The sequence below is a fragment of the Muntiacus reevesi genome, chromosome 21 (genome assembly GCF_963930625.1).
Source record: "Muntiacus reevesi chromosome 21, mMunRee1.1, whole genome shotgun sequence".
In the NCBI taxonomy this organism is placed as follows: Eukaryota; Metazoa; Chordata; class Mammalia; order Artiodactyla; family Cervidae; genus Muntiacus; species Muntiacus reevesi.
The window spans coordinates 28,613,908-28,627,230 of NC_089269.1; positions in this window are offsets into that span (position 1 = coordinate 28,613,908).

The window sequence follows — 13,323 nt, forward strand, 5'->3', positions numbered from 1 at the left end:
TCCTCTAATGAATTGCCAGAAATGTAATTGTGTTTATTCTCTCACAACTTTGGAGGCCAAAGTTCCATTGGACTAAATGGCTGAATACAAGGTGTTGGGAAAGCATGCCCCCTCTGTGTAGGAAAGAATCATTTCACTTTATGGTGGCTGCTGGCATTCCACATCTTGTAGCCACAACACACTAATCTTCAAGGTCAGAATCTTCAAAACTCTCTCAGCTTGATCTTCACAGTCTCCTGTTCTATGTCTGTCAGATTTCCTTTGCCTCCTTATTGTAAAGATAAATATAATTGCATTTAGGGTCCAGCTAAATAATCCAGAATAATATTTGCAACTCAGTCATCAACTTAATCACATCTGCAAACACAACTTCCCCCCATATAGTCCCAGACATTATAACAAGGCTATCTTTTAGGGAGCATTTTTTTTTTAAAGTCTACCACAGACATCAACAGGAAAGACCTCATATTAACAGGGAATGATTTGTGCAATAATATTTTCTTGACAACTGCCATGTGTTAGCACTATGGTAGGCAGAAGTGATGTGATTGCAAACAAGACAGTTACTTGTCCCTGTTTTCACGGAGCTGACCACCCTAGAGGGGCTGGTGGCTTCCGTTTCTCTATCAAGTCAGTGGAGATGACATCTTTAGAGCCTGGAGATGGTTAGTAGGAAGTTTGGAAAATATAGAGAAGTTGGAATTGACTGTTTATTATGGGGAAGTAAAAGAGGAAAATATGGGGCTAGTAGGATTTCTGGGACCATAAGAGGGTCCAGATATAGTAACCAGCAGCAGCAGCAGTGTCTATCATGTATTTTCAGCTTTTCAAACTCTGAGCCCATGGCTGACTTTCATCTTGTTTCCATATAATTATTTCCAGCTGATGAATTAACAAAAGAGCCAAGTGTTACTGCTGGAAGGAAGATTTAATTGCCAGTGGAAAATCCTCCAGAACTCTTTTCCTCTGCCACAAAAAAGTAAACAAATATTCCAAAGCATGGATACTTTGTCATGCTGGGTCTCATGTTTAACATGAAGGAGAATCCTCAGCACATCACCAATGAACATGCAGTGTGAAGAAGTAGTGTCCTTTGTTTTAATCTATTGAAAGTTTTAAGGTTATTTATTCAGCCCAACCTAGCCTATTTTATCTGCTGTACCAGATAGAGTTAGAAACCAGGACATTTGTGGGCCGAGTTGTTTGGTTTTGTTTGTCAGTTTGCAGGAGGAGACACAGCCTCTGAAGGCTAAGTTTATCCAGGGTTGGTATGTGCTAGAGGAGGATTGAGAAGGACAGAAGGCAAAATATAATTAGTTATGGAACTTTTAGCTCTAGAATTTTATTGTTATCCACGCTCACTTCTTTAATTAATATCAATAATAGCATCACCTTTGTGGTTGTTTAGTCACTAAGTCATGTCCGACTCTTTTCTGACCTCATTGATTGTAACCCACCATCTCCTCTGTCCGGGGGATTTCCCAGTCAAGAATACTGTAGTGGGTTACCATTTCCTTCTCCAGGGTATCTTCCTGACCCAGAGATCAAACTTGTGTCTCCTTCATTTCAGGCAGATTCTTTACCACTGAGCCACTGGTGAAGCCCCAGTAGTATCACCTAATGTGCTATACTATTTGAGAATTTAAAACTGTGAAAAACAGTGTCTCCTTTGATCCTTGTACTAACTCTTTGAATTAGATGATACATTTTCCCCCTTTTATGAGTTGATGAAACTGTGGTATGCTGATAGCAGCTCAGTTTTCCAAAGCTTAATTATTTAGTTAGCAGTATTTGTAAGCATCTACTCATTTTTAGTTACTGTTCTAGGTTCTAAGGATGGTATTGTGGTGCTGAGAAGAGTTAATAGTGAATGAGTTAGCCCTCATACAAAATCATGGGGTGAATATGGCAGAATTGGGACAAAGTTGTTCCGTCTTCTAGGGAAAACATAGTTCTTCTGATTTTGGATTTCACTTTTAATCTTTATGCCATGTGTTCTCTTAAATACTATAAACTGCAATTCAAGTAGCAGGAAGGTATGATGTGTCTGTCAGCATGGAGACTGAATCAGTTCCACTCTTGGTCCATCACTCTCTTCCTACTCTCAAGATTTTAGAGTGATTTCTTGAGTGTGAACTCAATAGCACTGTTAGATTTATGCATGTATGTAGATTCTTTATGAAACAGTAACAGAAAAGCAATTTTTCTTTTCAATATAAAGATGAAAATAACAAGCCTTCAGGGAGATTGAATTGCAAGTATAAGAACTAGACAAACCTATGCTTCTAGCTCTGTGCTGAATTCTAATACCTAAAGCTTCTTGCAAGTCACTAAATTCACTGATAGGGAAATAAATAGCTTTTGCATAAAGTTAAGTTAATCAAGGCTAAGCACTATATGATCTTCCCTGGTGGCTCAGATGGTAAAGAAACTGCCTGCAATGGAGGAGTTCCATCCCTAGATGGGGAAGATCGCCTGGAGGAGGGCATGGCAACCCATTTCAGTGTTCTTGCCTGGAGAATCCCCATGGACAGAAGAGCCTGGAGGGCTACAGTCCATAGGGTCACAAAGAGTTGGACACAACTGAGCAAATAACCACAGCACAAGCATTGCGCAAGTTCCTAGGTTGCTAAATTCCTGTAGGTTTTTTCCTTTGAGTATTTCTTTCACCACTTCATATAGAAACCAAATACGATTTTGTTATTAGAATTAGAAAAATTTAGTTCCTAGAATCTGTTTAAATTGCTAACACATTTCACTAAGAAGAGAGAATCATATTACATTTTCTGTAATCCACACAAATTAATAGCCTTACCACTGTCTGGAGATAGCTTGATGCATTGTAAGTGCAAGTATCAAACTTTATAGTCCGATACAGGAATTGTAATGAAATAAAAGATCTAAATTCGAAAGCTGTGGACATTTGGATGTTAATAACGGTCATAATGATTGTTGAGGTTTTCTAGAGGACGTTTGATGCTCAAAAAGAGATGAGAACCTAGGACCCATCTCTGTAAGACAATACTTAAGAGGTAATGGAAGAGGAGATTTAGAAAGGTATTGTGAAAGAAAACTTGTATTTTTAAGAAAGACAAGAAAATTTAAACTTAAAATGTTCTCTTTGACCTCATTTCTCTCCTCTAATGTGTATTGTGTATTTTTGTGTATCGTGTATCACTTTGCATTGACCAAACCTCTCCACTGGCAAAAAAAAATATCTGCTCAACTATACAGAGCAACATACTTTTACACCAATAAGACAACTCCTTTAAATATCAGATTCCTTCTTCATTTTGTAAGGGACCATTGTCATGGGCTGTGCACAGGTTGGAAAAGAATTTCCAGACACGAGGCAGAATGAAAGGAGAATAGAGTTTATTGGAGTGGGAGACACTGGTAAAACAGTGGGCTGGCCCAAGGGAGAACTGACCCCTTCTGTTGGCTAGTAGCTAATTTTTACAGGCTTAAGATAGAAAATTCCTGCTGGAAGGGTGGCATTAACTGATTGGTTAGGATGCTACAGGGTGAGTAACAGGGTGGGTATTTTATCTAATGTGGGGTCAGAGAACTGGCCAGTTTAGATCGGGAGGCTCATGGTAATGGCCGCTCTGGGGCTTAGTTGATTCTGGGGATGTTTATCTTGTGATCTTTGTATAGAGCTCCACACCTGAGACCTTGATAAAAGATTCCACAGCCATGAGGACCCATTATCCACTACTTGCTTTGTAGGCTCAGGCTTGGATTGTGTAAACTGTCAATGAAACATCATTTAATGTATAGCCCTTTGTCTCAAGAAATTATATAACTGAAATTTGACCTCTAACTAGCAGAACAGTTCTGGGAGCTTTCTATTCCCAGGTTATAATCCTCAATTTGACATGAATAAAATTTTCCACTTGTTAGATTGACTAACTCATTTTGTTGTTGTTGTTGTTGTTGTTACCTATATTTAGAAGAATCTGCTTCAGAAAGCAGGAGATAAGTACTGTTCCCAAAGATAATAAAATCTGAGATTAAATCTTGATTATGTCCCCATACTGTGTCAGAAGAAAATGCCTGGGTACAGGAAATGTATATCTACACAGCTGCCTTGAAAGTTTTCTCTTAAAAGAAAACAATACTCCTTTTTTTGGAGGAAGAAGAAGTTGAGGACATAGAAAAGGAAGAACTTGAATACAATAGTATGAGATAGTCATGTTGCCATGGTTTTCTGGGAAGCCCGGGGTGCCACGTCTAACAGATTAGCACACGAACCTCTTGTCTATGCAACTGAACTAAAGATTATGATGAAATATTTGTAAGTATCAAAACCCATCGTATTCTATCTTTGTGTTTCTACATTAAAGACCATCTTTGTTTATACCAGTATCTAGACTATATTGATTTCTTGCAAAAAGTCTTCCTTAGAAAGAGAAAATGTTAAAATCCATCAACTCTGTGATGTGCTCTTTCTTTAATATTGCTTTATTTTTAGAGTGTAGGGGAAGAAAAATAAATTTCCCTCTATTCTTTCAAGTTCTTTGTTGAAATCTCTGTGATAAAAGATAAATTAGCAAGAGACAAACAGAAATTTATTAAAATATACACTTAATGTATAGATAGGAGATACCCAGAAAAGAAAAGAGTAACTCCCTAAGTCACCAATTTAAATTCCATCTTCATCTAAAGACTAGGTGACTCAGTGGTAAAAAATCCATCTGCCGATGCAAGATATGCAGGTTGGATCCCTGGGTCAGGAAGATCCCCTAGAATAGGAAACGGAAACCCACTCCAGTATTCTTGCCTGCAGATTTTCATGGATGGAGGAGCCTGGTGGGCTACAGTCCAAGGGGTCTAAATGAATCTGACACAACTAAGCACACACATCCTATTCTAAAGAAAGAAGGGTTTGTGAGGAGGAAGAGGTAGGGAGACCAGTTATAGGAGGATACCTGGAAAAGACATAGGTAAGGTTTGTTATGCAGGTTTAAATTGATGACTTCTCTACTGATGAGTTATTTGTGATTTAAGAGTTTTCCTTCTCTATAAATATCAACAACCTCAGATATACCACCCTAATGGCAGAGAGCAAAGAGGAACTAAAGAGACTCTTGATGAGGATGGAAGAGGAGAGTGAAAGAGATGGCTTAGATCTCAACATTCAGAAAATTAAGATCATGGCATGTAATCCCATCACTTCTCAGTAAATAAGGTGGAGGAAAAGTGGATACAGTGACAGATTTTATCTTCTTGGGCCCCAAAATCACTGTGGATGGTGACTGCAGTCATGAAATTAAAAGACGCTTGTTCCTTGGAAGAAAAGTTATGACCAACTTAGACAGCATATTAAAGAATAGAGACTTCACTTTGCTGACAGGCCTGAATACTCAAAGCTATTGTTTTTACAGTAGTCATATACAGATGTGGCAATTGGACCATGAAGAAGGCTGAGTGCCGAAGATTTGATGCTTTTGAACCATGGTGCTGGAGAAGACTCTTGAGAGTCCCCTGGACTGCAAGGAGATCCAACCAGTCAATCCTAAAAGAAATCAGTCCTGAATATTCTTTGAAGAAGACTGAAGCTGAAGCTGAAGTTCCAACACTTTGGCTACCTGATTGCAAAGGGCTGACTCATTGGAAAAGACCTTGATGCTGGGAAAGATTGAGAACAAGAGGAGAGGAGGGCAGCAGAGGATGAGAAGGTTGGATAGTATCACTGACTCAATGAACAAGAGTTTGAGGAAATTCTGGGAGATAGTGAAGGATAGGGAAACCTGGTGTGCTGCCTTCCATGGGGTCACAAAGGGTTGGATAGCACCTAGGGACTGAACAACAACTTCTCTATCCATAGGAGAAAGACATCTTTACAAATGGAGATTTCTTTTACAAATGTAAATTTCTCTTTCAAAATAGTAACTTAACTTCTGTTTTCAGAGCTTCTCCTGTGTCTGCTCTTTTTCAAAATAATCCTTATGGCAAAAAGGCATAATTTATGGTAGCATATTTAGCTACCCTTCAAGAGTCCACCATTTATCACATAAGTGAATTTCATTTTCTAACACATAGTACTAAAGATTGTTTATCATTACTTATAGTAAGATGTATGTTGTATGAAAAGCAAATGTCAAAGTGTTTCTAAATATTTGTCATTTTAAATTAAATTTATAAAGAGATGAAATGCTTGTAGTTAAGTGAGAGTATACTGCTAATATTTTAGAATTTCAACGTCTGTTCACGTTCTGTTTTGTATCTATTTTTACCTGGTCTTTGGAAATAGATGATATGTATTTCTACTGTGCAATCATTTAGAGAACACTTCAGCAAGTGTGGGAATTGGCTAAGCCCATATCCCTACTTTTTCTCTTTATCATTCCTTACAGATTTCAGTACACATCTCTAGAAAAGTATAGAGCAGGAAAACAGTATTGCTCTCAATGTTACCCCTCCCCTCATTCATAAAACATCTGAATAAGGAGGTAATGCCTAAAGGAAAACTTTGATTTGCAAAACAAACCCATGCTTTTATTATCTACATTTTGGGTTTTCCATATCTCATTCAGTAACTTCATGGTTACCTCAACCTGCCACCAAGAGTAAATACCTTTGTTGTATTATAACATTTTCAGGCTCTTTATGTCCTAGATGAAACCAGACTGCTTCACATCTTTTATCACTAAATACTTTTAACATCTCTACAAGAGGGGAGAGAAATAGCTTAACAGTATTTGTTATTCCGTTTCTGTATTCTGTGCAGTGTGCTCTATCTTTACCCCTGTTCAAATAAATGATTTGCTGTCAGTTTCTTTCCTCAAAGGAGATATCTGGAAGGGTTCAATGTAGAAAACTTTTTTTTTTCCTTCTTGTTCCAATAATTCGGCCTCAGAATGTTCCTGGGCATAGACAGAGTATTCTGTGAAAATAAGAATCATTTTCACTCTTGGCCCACCACTCTCTCCTTTCTAAGCAAAGACAAGGATCAGTGCCCCATTGTCTGGCACTACTCCAAGAGTGGCAGCTGTCAACTTAAGAATATGCGCAACATGAGAGTTGTCATTCAACTTTTATTTGGGGCAAAATGAGAACTCTAACCTGGGAGACAGAGTCTCAGATAACTCTTGAGAAGCTGCTCAGAAGAGGTAAGGGAAGATCAATATATATGTGACTTTGGTGAAAGGGAGTATATGGGCAATCAAGCACATAATCTTTGCAGACAGTTTCATCTAATCATAAGAAGCACACTTCACCATGAAAGATTTTAGCACTTTTCTAGTTACGAGGAGATATAAAACTTGGGTTCTTAAAATCAGCTCCTGAAAATCTCTAACCATCTGAAGATCCATTCTGTCAGTTTCTCCCAGAGCACAGAGTGCCTCATTCCTGATAGCCACCCTGAGCTTTTTCCAGGGGTGTTGAAAGTCAACACATGATACAATCCTCATAGAGGCAGATGGCCAGCGCCAATTCGTAATCGACATAGTAAAACCCAAGAATAATAGATCTACACTGAAATTCCTTTATCTGGTTGCTATGGAGATTTTGGAACATATAATCCTTTGTGGGGTGAGGCTGTCTTATGCATTGTGGGCTGTGGAGCAGCAATCCTAGCCCTCTAATCGATAGATTCTAATATCGCCCTCTGTCAAGTTGTGGCACCAGAAATGCATCCAGAGTTGCCAGATGTACCTAGAGGGGAGTGGAGGAGCTGAAGTACCTTCAGTTGAGATCCGCATATGACCACGTAGGACTAGGCAGATTAGACAGCCCCAATGCAAGCTTCCTGTTCTCAGACTGCTGGAACAGTGAGCCTGATTCAGTGTCGCAAGAACTCTTTAAGACGAGTATGTAACTTCCCAGTGGGCAAGCTTCTAAGGTAGGCCAGCTCTGAATATGTGTTCATGATATGCCTTTTATTCTATCCTGCCCAGAAACCTTTTGCTTTCTCTTAAAACTGATCAACAAAGCCTTTCAAAGAAATTTTTTCTCTAATCACTGAAGTTGGATTACAGATGACTATGTGCCTTTTATTAAGAGAATTGATATGCATCCCATATTTCATTCCAGAAACATATATAATTTTATCTAAGAGTTTTTGAAAATATTGACTCTATATTGGTTGCCCAAACCATTATTTTACTTGATTTAGATTAAATTTGAGCAGTCCCTGCTCCCAAAACATGTTTGAGATTATTAATAATAAAAACCACTATGGAACATAGCTGCATAAACATAAAGATCAAAATAGATACAAACTTGTAGAAAGAAAATGGGAAATACTGCCAGAAGCTATAACCAAACATTGCCCACCTGAGTTTCCTGGCAGGTAGGGAAAAATAAAAGGAAAAGAAGGAATCATTAAGAAAGAATCATAATCAGAAGGTTTTTTTCTTTTTTTTTTTTTTTTTTTGGTGATTCCTGAAGGCTAATGGGAAAATGGATTTTGGCCTATAAGAGTTTTAGAATCATTACAATCATATTGTCTATTTAGAAACAGTAGATTTACCTAATAGTACCATATATACTATTATCTGAAAAAACCTAGGAATCATGTGCTCTAAATCATTTATTGACATTATGTATAGAGTCTTTTAGTTTGATGAAAAATGGGTTTTGAAATCAATACTATTTATTTTTTTAATTTATAATTGCATTTTATGGGATTTATGAATAGAAAATATTTGCATGATAAAAGTGTTTCCCCGGTGGTTCAGTGGTAAAGAACCCACCTGCAATGCAGGAGACATGGCTTCGATCCCTGGGTTGGGAAGATTCCCCTGGAGGAGGGCATGGCAACCCACTCCAGTATTCTTGCCCAGAGAATCCCATGGACTGAGGAGCTTGGCAGGCTACAGTCCATGTTGTTGCAACATGACAAAGTTGGACATGATGAGTGACTAACACTTTCATTTCATACAGCTTTTAGTTGAATAAAAAATGGATTTTAAAAATTAATATTTATTTTGTTGTATTTATATTTACATTTTATGGGTTGAATAGGAAATACATATACAGTAAAAATGATCAAATCATGCTCATTAAAAGTTCAAGATAAGTCAACTTCCCCTTTCTGAGATACCTTTCAGGTTCTCCAGAGGCTCTCACTCTCATCAGCTACTGGTGTCTTTCTCCAGAGACATTTTATGCATAAACAAATATATACATAAAAATTCTCCATATACATGGTATCACACTGTATATAAATTTGTAACCAATGAAAATGAAAGAACTGTAGCATTTTTTACATAAAAATTAAGTTTTATTAGTAAACCAGGTTTTAAGTTATGATTCACATTTGACTATTTAGCCCACGCCCACAGGCCACATTAATGTTGGGTGTACAGATAGGGACACATTAAGATTCAGGTACTACCTTATTTTGTGGAGTTTTGCTTCAATCTAAATGTCAGAGCTTTTGGTTCCCTTACTTCTTTTCCATGCATCTTTTGGAGTCTGTATGTGATGTCTGAAGCTGTATCTGCAGAACTGAGTCAACTCCCAGAAAGCCTGAGTGAGACATTTGGATGTTTCATCTGTTGTTCACAATTATGTCCATCTCTTTCCCCACACCAGAAACCTGGTAAGGACCTTGGTTGCTGCTAGATACAGCTACTGGGCATTACCACTCTTCTGGAGCAAAGCTAGTTTTCTGGAACTTTCAACATAGCCAAGCTATGTGCAGTGTTCTCCACAGAACAGAAAAGGCACGGATTCTCCATTTGGTTCCTCATGGGCTCTGTTTGACCACCTGAACTCCTTTTAGACTTAGTCAATCACTAGTCACTAAGATGAACCTCCAATACTTTGGTCACCTGATGCAAAGAGTTGACTCATTGGAAAAGACCCTGATGCTGGGAGGGATTGGGGGCAGGAGGAGAAGGGGACGACAGAGGATGAGATGGTTGGATGGCATCACCGACTCAATGGACATGGGTTTGGCTGGACTCCGGGAGCTGGTGATAGACAGGGACACCTGGCATGCTGCAGTCCATGGGGTCACAAAGAGTCGGACACGACTGAGTGACTGAACTGAACTGAACTGAGTCACGACACAGCACTTGGGGTATCTTTGTGTAATTAGAAGAGTCTTACATATGTAGACCATCACTACTAGACATGGCCTATGTGCTTGATTCTCTTTCCCCTTAGGAGGGGGTGCTGGGGGATGCAAGGAAGGATTTATAGACCCTTACACAGACAGGCTCTATATACAAATAAGCACTATCTCATCTGGCCACTAGACAGATCTAGACATCTTAAACACAGTTTATTTTACAAGCTAAGTTTCCTAATTTGTAAATGTCTTATACGAATGTCCTTCTTTTACTGACCTGTGCCTCAGCCTCTACCTTTCCCTCTCCTGTTTCCTTACCCAGGGAAAAGGGAAAAAGAAAGCAATCCACAATAACTGGCCACTTCCCAGCTTCACTTCCCACCTTTGGATAAGCCTTATAATGTTTCTTTTCTTGCCATTTAGACCACTCAGCCTAACTCTGATGTTTTTCTTTTGCAATAACTAGATAGACTTTTATTGTTACTGTTGTACATGCAGCCCCAGGATAACTTTGCTTTCATGACATTCTGAGGTGGCGTTTCCCAAAGTTATTTATTTGTGCGGTAGTTTCAAAATCATATTTTGGTAGAATGCTGGCTGAGATTGTGAGTTATAATGATTGCATTTAGTGCACCTAGCACACCAAATTACATTTTAAATAAGATTTCTATTAAGTAACAAGAAAATTTATTGGCGATATTACTCTAATTCTTGTTTCATTTGGGTGGATTAAGCCAGTTTTTGTTCTCTTTCATGTATCTTTACTTCTGCACACCTTCAAAATTTAGCTAGAAACTTAGCTTTGTTGCCTTCTATTGGTTAGAAGCAATCACATGTTCTGCTTATACTCAAGGGTGATAATTGGGAATTATAGAAAGCGATAACCCCTGAAGGCATTGATCATGGGGCCACTTTAAAGTCTGTCTGCCACAGGTGCAGACAAAGAAGATAGACCAAGAGCGGAGGCTTATGCCCAGTTGGAAATGGGTTCAGAGCCCATTTGGGCAAACGATACCAGGATCCTATGTACTTGGTCTATGTTTTAGAAGATGACATGAGTGTTCCGTGTTGTAATGCTCCCAGGGAAGACATGCAGTCAGAATAAGGCCAGAGTGGAACTCTTTAAGATGTAGGACCCAAGACAGAGGACTTTCTCACCTGAGGTCTATTCTGAATCTAAAATTAGTATTGACCACAACTTTGACCAAGTCACACTTGGGCCATGTCTGATATTACTATCCTAGGGTGAAAAATAACCAGAAGAATGAGGGCCACCATCCCTGAAGAGAATGGCTCAGAGAGCAGCAGAGGGGTTCTCATGAGAGAGTAAGGTCCTCTGTCCCACCTCCATGAAGGTAAAAGGCAAGCTCTTTAATGGCAAGACGGCATCCTGAGAAGGACATGATGGGAGGAAGTAGCAAAGTGGAAGAGTCAGCATTTACCTGAAGTGTATCTGAATAGAACCAGGAGAGAGAGTCAGGAAATAAATTGATTAGTGAAAGTTTCTCCCTTCCCCAATAGCTTGGGAAACATATGTGAAAAATCACATCAGCTGTAGAAAATTTAAAGTGACATGGCATGAATAAATACTTCAATCTTACTGTATCAACCTTTGACTCAGGGCTTACAGTTTACTGTGTGGTTGGTAATTTCATCCTTAGTCATTCTGAAAACTTTCCCAGGATCCAGCCTGGGCCAGAGGTCTTACTCAAGTCCAAGTCTTATTCAAGATCAAGACATTCAAAATCTCCCTGCTGCTACTGGATATTTGGATACACTTTTATCTGGCTCACTCTTATTCTTCTGTGTCCAAGCCTATGTTTTCAGCTATTTCCATTATAACTCTTGTTGTTTATAAGATGGTTTTTATGTCCACATTTGCTTCTTTTCCTTTTTTGTTTCCTTGTCTTTTTTCCAGCTTACTTTTTAATCTCCTTTTGTCTTATTGCTTTTTTTTTTTTCCTCTTTGCTACTTTGTTTTAGGCAAAGATTTTAAAGATTACTTTCAGAGTATTTTTATGGAATGTTTTAAAATTTTCTTACTAGTTCTTATTTTAATAGCTACTCTTCATCTGCTCTTCATTCATGATGTTCCTTTGTTCCTTTTGTGTTATGATATCTTTATCTAGTTTGTGTACAGAATTCCTTTGATCTGAGTTTATTTGTATTTGTCTATTCTGTCAGTATTAGCAATTTGCTGAAAAAATAAGATGGGACAGAAATATTTCTCTGAGCAATGTATACACCATCATCCACTCAGTGCTCTGAGCAACTGGGACAAAAAGGGAGGAAGCTTGAACCAGAGCGAGTCATTCTCTCATAGCTTTTGTCTTTGATGATCTTGTATTTTTATAAGCCTCTTCAATTGATTATGATCATCTGTTGTGATGGTTTCCTTCACTCCCTCGCACTTATAGCCTTGTTCTTGAGAATATCAATTCCTTGTTTAGCCTCACTGACTCTTTGCAGCATGGAATAAGGTTCATATGTTTTCCCTTAGTTCATTCAGATCCTTAAACTTCTTTCAAATAAGCATCAATCATAAATTGTGTAGGTCACAGGCACTTTAGATCTGTGATATCTGGTTTTGTATGTATTAACAAACATAGATGACAATGCAGACTTAGTCATAGACACAGACAAATATACAGAGAGATCTAGTCTAGGCATCATGCCATGTATTGGTTCTGATATCACTGTTCTTGGCAGCTTATTTATAGAATAGGGTTTGAAGTCGAGTTGGCTTTTCGTGTTTTCACTGAAGACAGAAAATTCTTATTTGAATTTCATGCATTTCATAGTTTTGTATATTTCAGAAGACAGTCAAAGAAAAATGCCTTTACTCTGGCAGCTCCAAATATAAATCCTGCACACATATTTTTTTTAACTATTTTTTTAACAAAAAAATCTTACCTAAAATGCCTTTATTTTTATGGCCCTCTTATTGACATAATAAATGATGGTATTGTTTAGAAAATATTACAACTCAGTGAGCAATCTGGAAGGCCCTGGTTTGCACACACCATCTGCAGTGAATGATGGGTTTAATATTCCCGATGAGCTCGCAGTGCCAGAAACTGGCTGACCCCTGAATCATTCATATTGTAGTCATTTTTACTTAGTTACTATTCTTAAGCACATTCAATCTTTGACCATATATACCTATTCTTGATGATCTGAAAGGGAAAGAACAGGGATCTCAAAGGTCTCTTTTCCCTATTCACTCAAGAAAAATCATGTTTTGAATATGCTTACTGGGCCTTTTCATCTCCAGTGAAATGATGATAAGATACAGA